The sequence below is a fragment of the Podarcis bocagei genome (assembly GCF_964188305.1).
Source record: "Podarcis bocagei genome assembly, chromosome: W".
NCBI lineage: Eukaryota > Metazoa > Chordata > Lepidosauria > Squamata > Lacertidae > Podarcis > Podarcis bocagei.
The window spans coordinates 78,354,929-78,363,977 of NC_138131.1; the positions used below are offsets into that span (position 1 = coordinate 78,354,929).

The window sequence follows — 9,049 nt, forward strand, 5'->3', positions numbered from 1 at the left end:
GGGGCTTTGGAGAACAGGATAAAAACCTGATGTAAAATACTTTTTGCTGCGGCCTGTCTTTTGTGAACTGAATCACACAGGTGCCTCTGCCCCCCCCCCCATGGCAGAATAAAACACTCTTTCTCTGGATTAACCCCTTGGTGTCGTTTGGCTCCTTTTGTCTCTGCTCGGGTGCAACAATTTTTCCTACCCATGGATTAAAAAGGCTACATACCAAGGAGAGCCTAATCCCATCCCCAAACTTGCCAAGGGGCCAGACATGCAAAGGAAGTTCTGTTTTACTTTGGGTGGTGGGACTTCAGAAGTGTTTGCCTATGCTAATCTAACACCTGGGTCTTGCCCTGACATGTCTGCTTATGCTGATGTTGTACCAAGGACTTGTCTGGACATGTTTGCCAAGGTTAACCCCTCCCCTTTGAACTGTATTCTGGGATATGGTGGGAAAGTTTTAAAAAGTCGCCACCCCATCCTCGGGGTTCCAAATTCCTCTTTGACCCTGTTGCAGAATAAACTTTGGTCTACAGCTATTTGCTCCGGTTGGTGGCTGGACTCCTCCTTTATTCTGGCTCTGCCCGACCGGTTGGGGGACTGAGCAGCCTCCCACCTAGATTCTTCCGTAACAGTATGTTGTTTGTTACTATGGTGTGTATTTTTGCTTGGATGAACCCCCCAACTCACAAACAAGCCCTGACACAACCAGCATGTTTTTCTCCTCTGAAACACAGCTAAACTTTTATCTCTTCGTACATAAGAACATAATAGCCTGTTCAGGAGTCTCTGGCGAGGTGCTGTGGCTGCTTTTTGCAGGAAGGAGTTCAACAGGAGTAGCCCATCTTTCCTGGCGGGCCATTTCTGCATGTTTTGGCCTTGCTAGCAAAGCCACATCATGCAAGAGTTGGTTGCTGAGAGCCCTTGAAGCCTCCTCAGACCACAAGGGTCTTACGGTTACCTACAAGGCTTTCCTGCCTCAGCCACAGTTAAAGTCCTCCCGTTGCCACAGGATCCTTTCCAGAAGGGCCAAACTCAAGCTCAAGCCACCTATTTCCCTTACCCCTGAAGAAGAAGAAGAAGAAGAGGGGGAGGAAGAGGAGGAGTTTGGATTTGATATCCTGCTTTATCACTACCAGAAGGAGTCTCAAAGTGGCTAACAATCTCCTTTCCCTTCCTCCCCCACCAGAAACCCTCTGTGAGGTGAGTGGGGCTGAGAGACTTCAGAGAAGGGTGACTGGCCCAAGGTCACCCAGCAGCTGCATGTGGAGGAGCGGAGACACGAACCCGGTTCCCCAGATTACGAGTCCACTGCTCTTAACCACTACACCACACAGGCCACTGCACTGCTGCCAACGAAAGGGCAGGGAGGCTTGAGAGGGAGGAGACGCCCTGAAGTGGAGCCTGGGCACGCAGCTCACCGGAGGAAGACAGCAGAAAAAGCCAAATTCAGCAGTGGAAGAAGAAAATTTCAGAATATAAATGCAGAAATATAAACATTTATTACAAAAAAAGTATCATGACTTTAGAAGACAAAAGAGTAAGAATGGGAGTCGCTATCCAAGACGCAGAAAGACCAGCCGCCTCCGCCGCCCTCACTTCCTCTTTGTCGCTGTGCCAATGACACAGTCATTCACCTGCAAGGCAAGACCGGGCAGATTTGGGGGGCCAGAAACTGGTCCCCACAGCTGCTGCTGCCGCCACCTCCTCCATCCAGCTGCGGTCAGGATGCCCCTTCCGCAGAGGAGATTCTGCAAGCAGCCCAGAGAAAGGGACACCCCCGCCCCCCCCCCCCAGCCGGATGCTGCAGCCACTTACCTTTCTGGCAAAGCGAAGGGAATTGAGGGACTCGGCAAAGTTCTCCTCCGAGGGCGAGATGTTAACAAACATCAGCCTGGGGGGAAAGGCCAGAGGAGAGGGTGAGGAGAAACAGAGGCTGCCTCAAGGGGGGTGCATGGCCCCCCTGTCAGAGACCTCTGGGTTGAAAGGGGTCATCTAGCCCAACCCCCTGCGTTCCTGGCAGGACAGCGCAGACCAGGCCTCAAAGGGGAGGGGGAGCCATCAACTCCCTCCTTGCCGACTCACATCTTGGAATTGCCGCCTAAGGAGTTCTGGAGGAGGTAGGTCAGCTTGCTGTTCCGGTAGGGCACATGGGCCTCCTGCAAGGGGGCAAAGGAAGCGGACAAGGATGGGTGCAGGAGGGGGAAATGTGTGGGGACCCTCCTCCCCACTTAGGGCAGGCCGGTTCCGCCAGCATCATGAGGCTGTCCCATTCCCGATTGAATTGTAGAGTTGGAAGGAATCACAGCTCTAGAGCCCCCGATAGGTGGGCACCCCACACGTGAGACAGTGCTGGACGCCACATCCTCACCCTCGCAGAAGACCAGCGCACTGCGGGAGGCGGGCTGTGGGGCTGCAAAGGGCTGCCCCATGGCTGGCCAGGACTCCCCCCCCCCCGGAGGCACACGCGACCCCCCTCTCCCGCCTACCTTGTTGCTGAGGGCGGTGATGACCAGGCCCAGGTTGGAGAGGCTGCTGTTGATGGCCTGGGTCTCCTTGAGGCGGTCGCCGGTGGAGAGGGACCTGTCCAGGCGCTCGCTGCCAGCCAGGTCCACCAAGCTCAGCACGGCTGCGGGGGGGGGGGGACGACAAAGGAGGGGTGAGGGTGGAGGGAGAAGGGGGGGGTGCTGGGGACCAGGGACCCACAGAGGGCCTGGCCTAGAAGAGGAGGGAGAGCAAGGGAGCGCCTCTGGGCCAGGGCAGGGACAGAGGCCTCCGGCGAAGGGGGTCGTGGGGCCGGCCACACTCACAGGAGGTGTGCAGCTCCCGGTTGGGGTTGTGGCCCTCGATGCGCAACTGGAAGAGGCTGTGGCTGCGGGACGAGCGCTCGTTGAGATTGGTCTTGGCCACCGAGCGGTTGGCTTTGGCTCTCTGGAGCAGCTTCAGGACCTGAAGGGGCAAGCGGGGGGCAGGAGGCGGAGAATGGCGGTCGGAAGGGACCCCAGAGATCCTCTGGCCCTAGCCAGCCCCAGGCAAACAGCGTGAAGAGGCTAGCCGGGCACATTCCCCCCCCCCGGCTATTGGCTACTTGCGACCAGACTGAGATGCCCGGGCGCCCGATGGCGTTGGACATCACCGCCTGGAGGGGAAGCCTGGGAATCCTCGGAGCAAGACTCTTTCCACACACGAGGACCTCGTCCTATAGAATTCTATCCGTTACACAATCAGAATGAGTATCAGGAACCAAAACGGTTTCTCTCAGCAGCCTGAGCAGGAGCAGTGAACAATGGCAGCTCCTTGTTCTCACCTGACTTCACTCCCCCGCTGCCCCCACTGCCCCACGCTCAGCTGCAAAGAATATTCTTATATTCTGAATGTACAGTTAAGAAAGAGAAGTTGGAATAGGCCAAGATATGTGGACTGCCCCAATCCCAGCTCAAGGTGGTCATCTGAACTGGCCAGATGTTTAACTGAGAATCAGTCAGTCAGTCAGGCCATCATTTGAAAAATAAGACTTTAGAACGCCTGGCCCCAAAATGGCAACGAGACATCCCATTTGGGTGAGTTTAAGCTTGGTTTAAGGAGCCGCTTGGTGCCTAGCCTCTACACTGGAGTTTCTACCATTGCCTGCAAATAGAAAGGGAAGCATGGGGGGGGGGGAGTTCTTCCTCTGGGAACTCTAGGGCAGGCAGAAGCCCCATAAGGAGCCGAGGGGCCAAGACCCAGGTGATCTGAGCTCTCCAGACAGGCAGGATGGCTCAGGCCTTCATGCAGAAGCCTCTCAGAGAACGGCACAGTCGGAGGGGAGCCCCCAGGGTCATCTAGCCCAACCCCAGATTCCTCCCTCTGCTCCTCCCCTCAGAGGCTTTGGATGCAGACACACTCTGGCTGCCTTGTCCCCAGACCAAGGCCCTAAAACGGGTCACAATGGGGCTGGTTCTCTGGCTTCTGCCTCTCCTCCACCCCTTGCAAGCAGGCTGGTGGCCGGACACAGTGCAGAGAGCGGGAGAAGAGTAGTGTTGGAAGGGGACCCCCAAGGGTCATCTACCCGACCCCCTGCACCGCTGGAACCCCCCAGGAAAATCCCAGACAGACAGCTGCCCCCCCCCCACCGCGGTACCTCTTGCGCTCCGAAGCAACGGGGACGTAGCAGAGGTTGGGAACGTGCAGCTCCTCCGTGCATTGGCTCACTCGCCGGATCTCCAGCTCAGAGCCCCGCTCAGGGCGCAACACCAGCAGGTCCCGCAGAGACTCATTGTAGATCTCCAGGAAGTTGGCAGTGAAATGGTACTGGGAGGAGACAGGCAGAGGGGCAGGATCAGACCAGGGAAGGCGGCTGGGGTGGCGCGTGCCCAGCCAGCACATCGCTCCCAGCTCAGACTCGGGGACCAACTGGCATGGCTATTCCAAGAGGAGGCTTCCAAAGGTGAGGCCCAGGAGTTCAGACAGGCCAGCCCTCGGGTGTTCAGGGGATCTTGTGAGGCTGAACGGAAGGCCCTGCAGAAAAACACTGGCGGTCTCACCATCCTGTGGGGTGGGTGAGGGTGAAGGAGGCAGCCCTCTCTCACCAGCGCCCTCTCTGGGAGCTCCCAAGCCCAGTGCGAAACCCCCCTGGCAATTGCAGCATGGCGAGTGAATGCAGCGGGGGTCTCCACCCCCTTTGGACACCTGCATCCGCTTTCCCTCTCTGCCCCCACCTTCCAGCCTTTGGCCTCCATCTCCCGGGCTTTCCTGAAGATCTGCTGCACTGCGCGGGGGATCATGCCGGCCGTGGAAGGGTCCTGGCAGTCGGGGCCCTCCATGGTGTACGTCTTGCCGCTCCCCGTCTGCCCGTAGGCAAAGATGCAGACGTGGTAGCCGTCCAAGGCCGACTGCGGGGAGGAAGGGAAGCCGTCAGGCTGGCGTCCACCAGACCCCACCTGCCCCCGGAGGGGGAGAGCCGCCCTATGTGGAATTTCCAGACCATCCTTCAGCCACGACTCACAGGACAAACCAGCCAAATCAGCCGGGAAATCATCCTCACGATCATCATCATCATACAGTGGCACCTTGGTTGTCGAACCGAGTCCGTTCAAAAACTAAGGCTGCCAAAGAATGTTGGGGAGTTGGAACACTTACTTCCAGGTTTTCAGCGTTCAGGGGCCAAAGTGTACGAGTACCAAGGTGTTTGAGGGCCAAGATACGACTGTACCATGCTCAACATAATAACAAACTAGAAGAACTGGGCCGCTTCCCCCCTTAATGTATTTATTCTATATATTTATTTGATTGATTTATGTGCTCTTCAGGGTGGTTGACAGAATAATATGCTTTTCCTTACCTGCACAAGCAGAGAGATCTCCTCAAAGACCTCCTCCTGGGAGCTGGACGGAGGGAAGACCTGGTCAAAGTTGAACTCATAGACAATGTCCTCTTTTCGCTCCCGGCCAACGTGGGACTGGCAGAGAATCAAAGAATTGCAGAGTTGGAAGACCCACGAGGCTCATCTAGTCCACCCCCAAAGCAAGACTTGAACCCACAACTCTGAGATTATGAGCCTCTACCGACAAAGTGGTGACAGGGGCCGCGTTCCCCCTTGGCCAGCTCTCCCGGGGCCACAATGCTCTCTCTCGCGCACACACACACATATCCTCCAGCTGGCATTGGGTCTGTTGGCCTTGGGCCGGCCATCAACATTTGGGTTTCTCCTGCTCCTGCAAAGGTCATTGCAGGAACAACACTGGCTTATTTGAAGAAGAAGAAGAGTTTGGATTTGATATCCCGCTTTATCATTACCCAAAGGAGTCTCAAAGTGGCTAACGTTCTCCTTTCCCTTCCTCCCCCACAACAAACACTCTATGAGGTGAGTGGGGCTGAGAGACTTCAAGAAGTGCGACTGGCCCAAGGTCACCCAGCAGCTGCATGTGGAGGAGCGGAGATGCGAACCCGGTTCCCCAGATTACGAGGCCACCGCTCTTAAGCACTACCCCACACTGGCTCTCGGCAGGCTTTGCGGCAGGTGGAGACTTCCTGACGTCCCCTGGCAACTGTGACAGCCCAAGATGCCACCAAGACTTCGACAACCGCCTTGTCCCCCCACCCCCAGACTGACCTCCTCCGCCTTGGATAAGACCAGGCTCTTGCTGTTGTCTGGCGGGAAGCGGAGGTGGCTCACCCCCTGTTTCTGGGCCTCCTTCTCGCTGCTCAGCAGGGGGCGCACGCGGCAGAAGACACGGATGTTGCCCTGGAGGGAGCGGGGAGTCGTCAGCACCCAGCCCCACAAAGGGTCCCCCAGTGCCAGCCCCCCACCACCACCGGCCCACCTTCAGCTCCTGGACGGCGTTGTGCAGGGAGCGCCGCTCCATCTCCGACTCGTGCTGCTTCTGCTCCAGCTGGGCCTTGTGTGCTGCCAGCGCCTCATTCTCCTGCGCCCGCCGGGCCAGGCTCTCCTGCGCCAGGCGCAGTTCCGCCTGCGTCAGAGAAACCCCAGGGCCAGTGAGGGACGGGCCACCTCAAACCCAGAGCCGCCCACCCGCCCTCTCAGCCAGGCAACAATTCAGGGAGGAGGCGGCAAATGCAGGCTTCCTCAGCTGGGAAAGGAAAAGCACCAGCAGGAACAGACACAGCAGAGGTTAGCAATTCCCCCAGACAGATATCTAGGGCCCTCTTGCGATGGATAGAAAAGGGACTTGTGTGAGAAACAGGGTGTGAGGCTGAGGAGAAGGGAAGCGCTTCCCGCGAGAGCCGAGAGGGATACACTTCTCTGTATGGGGGGGATTGAAGATTAAGATATAATTATGATAGAGGGCTAGACACATAAAATTTTGTGTTTTATTGCAATTATTACTATTACTGTTGTGATTTTTATTTATTTTCTTTCTTTTTCTCCTTATCTTCCCACCTTTTATTGCTTTTTTCTGTATTTCTTATTATCTTTTATTAAAAAATTCTTGTTTTCCAAAAGTGTTTGCAACATCTTTCTCTCATCTTATTATCTTTTTTAAAACTAGTTTGGTTTGTATTATATGTTGAAAATATTTAATAATTTTTTTAAAAAAACATTTTTTAAGGTATCTAGCTCTCTTTTCTGGGGCTGAGGACCCTTAACTGTGATCTTGAGTCTGGCATTGTGGAATCAGAAGGGTACCTACGGGACATCTAGTCCAACCCGCTGGAATGCAGGCGTCACAAGCGGATGTTGGCTAGTCCCAAGGATTCCTCGCCTCACCTTGGGATTCCAAGCACCATTCAAGGGCGGGTGGAAGGGTCCCCAGCCCCCCCCCCTCACCTCTCTGGCCTCCAGCTGGGCAGCCAAATCCTCCTTGGCCTCCCTGGCTTTGCGGCCAGCGGTTTCCAGCTCCTGGATCGTCTGGCTCTGGCTCTTGACGGTCTCCTCCAGCTGCTGCTCCTGCTTCACCAGCTGCTCCACCCTCTGCCGGCTCTCTGTGGCCTGCGCTTGGCAGGTCTGCAGCTCCAAGGCCAGGGCACTGCCAAGAGAGGGTAGGGCAGAGGTCAGGTCCTGCTGCAGGAGGAGCAGACGGAGCCCGCCATGCCCTTCTCAGGCTGCTGCTCGCTCACCTGTTCTGCCCCTCCAGCTGCTGGTTGCGGGCCGTCGCCTGCTTCAGCTCCCCCTCCAGCTGGCTCAGCTGATGCCTCAGGGCCTCATTCTCCCCGGCCAGCCCCTGGGCCTTCTCCTTGTAGGTCCCCCCTTTGGCCCGCAAGTCGCTCACTTGCCCCTTCAAGTCCCAGGGGGCCCGCTTCTTCTCACCCCCGCCAGCAGCGGCAGGAGCAGCGGCTGCCAAGGGGAGAGGGAGAGAGAGAGGACAGTGTGAGGGACCCGGTGGCGGCTCAAGGATGGCACGGGGGGGGGGCACCTCCCTCCCTTCTCTAGGCCTTACCTGGCTTAGGGGCTGCCGCAGCCACCGTCCGACGGGATCCTGCTGGGAAACAAGGAACGAGACATGAAGCAGTGAAAGGATTCCCAAGGGGACCCTGTCTCCCCTCCGTTGCTTCATGAAATATCTCCAAACAATAGTAATACTTCAAAACATAAAATCAGCAAGGAACTCAAGACAGATTAAAGCAACATATGTGGGGGTTCCCTTCCACGGATTGCGCCTAAAGTCAAAATCACGTATAGCTGAAATATGCTGGATTTAATGGTGGGCAGGATTGCCAGAGCATTTTCCCCAGCCCCTCTCCAAACTTTTAATATTGTTTCCTACACTGAATGCACACAAGTTAAAGGGGCACCAGATGCAGGATTACGGGGAACCCACATTCTACACATCTGAATCAGCTTGGAAAAACTAAAATGGCTTCAGCAGGTGCCAAAAAGAGTCCAGCAAAGATAGCTGCCTGGTGTTGTAAGAACATAACTGGATCAGGCCCAAGGGGGCCTGTCTAGCCCAGCATCCTGTTCTCAGTGGCCAAACAGTTTCCTGTGGGAAACCAGAGAGCAGGATTCAAGTCCAAGAGCCCTCTCCCCCTTTGTGGCTTCCAGCAACAGGTATCCAGAAGAATTTCTGCCTCCAGCCATAGAAGCAGAGCACAGACATCACGGCTAGTAGCCACTGATTGCCCTCTCGGATGTGCATCTGTTTAATCCTCTTGTAAAGCCATCCAAGTTAGTAGCTATCACTACCTCCTGTGGGAGGAAGTTCCATAGGTTAGCTATGCAATGCCATTGTTTTTTATACAGAGGTGGCTTGGTTCTCAAACTTCATCCGTTCCTGGAGTCCAAGACTCCAGAAACCATTCGCAAACCAAGGGACGGCTTCCGACTGGCTGCAGGAGCATCCTGCACTCATTCGGAAGCTGTGTCGGATGTTCAGCTTCTAAAAAACGTTCGCAAACTGGAAAGCTTACTTCCAAGTTTCCAGCGTTCAGGAGCCAATTTGTTCAACAACTAAGCCGTTTGAGAAGCAAGGTACCACTGTAATGGAAATCAATACAACAATATTTATAATATTTTTGAAAAATAACACGATGGGTGCTGCTCCTCTAAATGATCAATTCCTTACAGGTACGATATGGCACCCTTAACAGGGACGCTTCTGCAGCCCGCTGCCTACCTGTGGTG

General features: G+C 55.5%; 1 pseudogene across 1 annotated transcript; it reads right to left on the reverse strand.

Moving 5' to 3' along the window:
* Positions 1–1,621: 1,621 nt before the first annotated feature.
* Positions 1,622–8,016, reverse strand: LOC308578150 (carboxy-terminal kinesin 2-like; annotated as a pseudogene). Its single transcript has 13 exons — positions 7,866–8,016; positions 7,546–7,762; positions 7,256–7,454; positions 6,291–6,437; positions 6,080–6,211; positions 5,309–5,425; positions 4,686–4,859; positions 4,109–4,278; positions 2,799–2,937; positions 2,478–2,617; positions 2,074–2,147; positions 1,787–1,882; positions 1,622–1,625 (listed from the first exon to the last, which is right to left on the reverse strand). The product of its transcript is annotated as a carboxy-terminal kinesin 2-like (transcript).
* Positions 8,017–9,049: the final 1,033 nt, after the last annotated feature.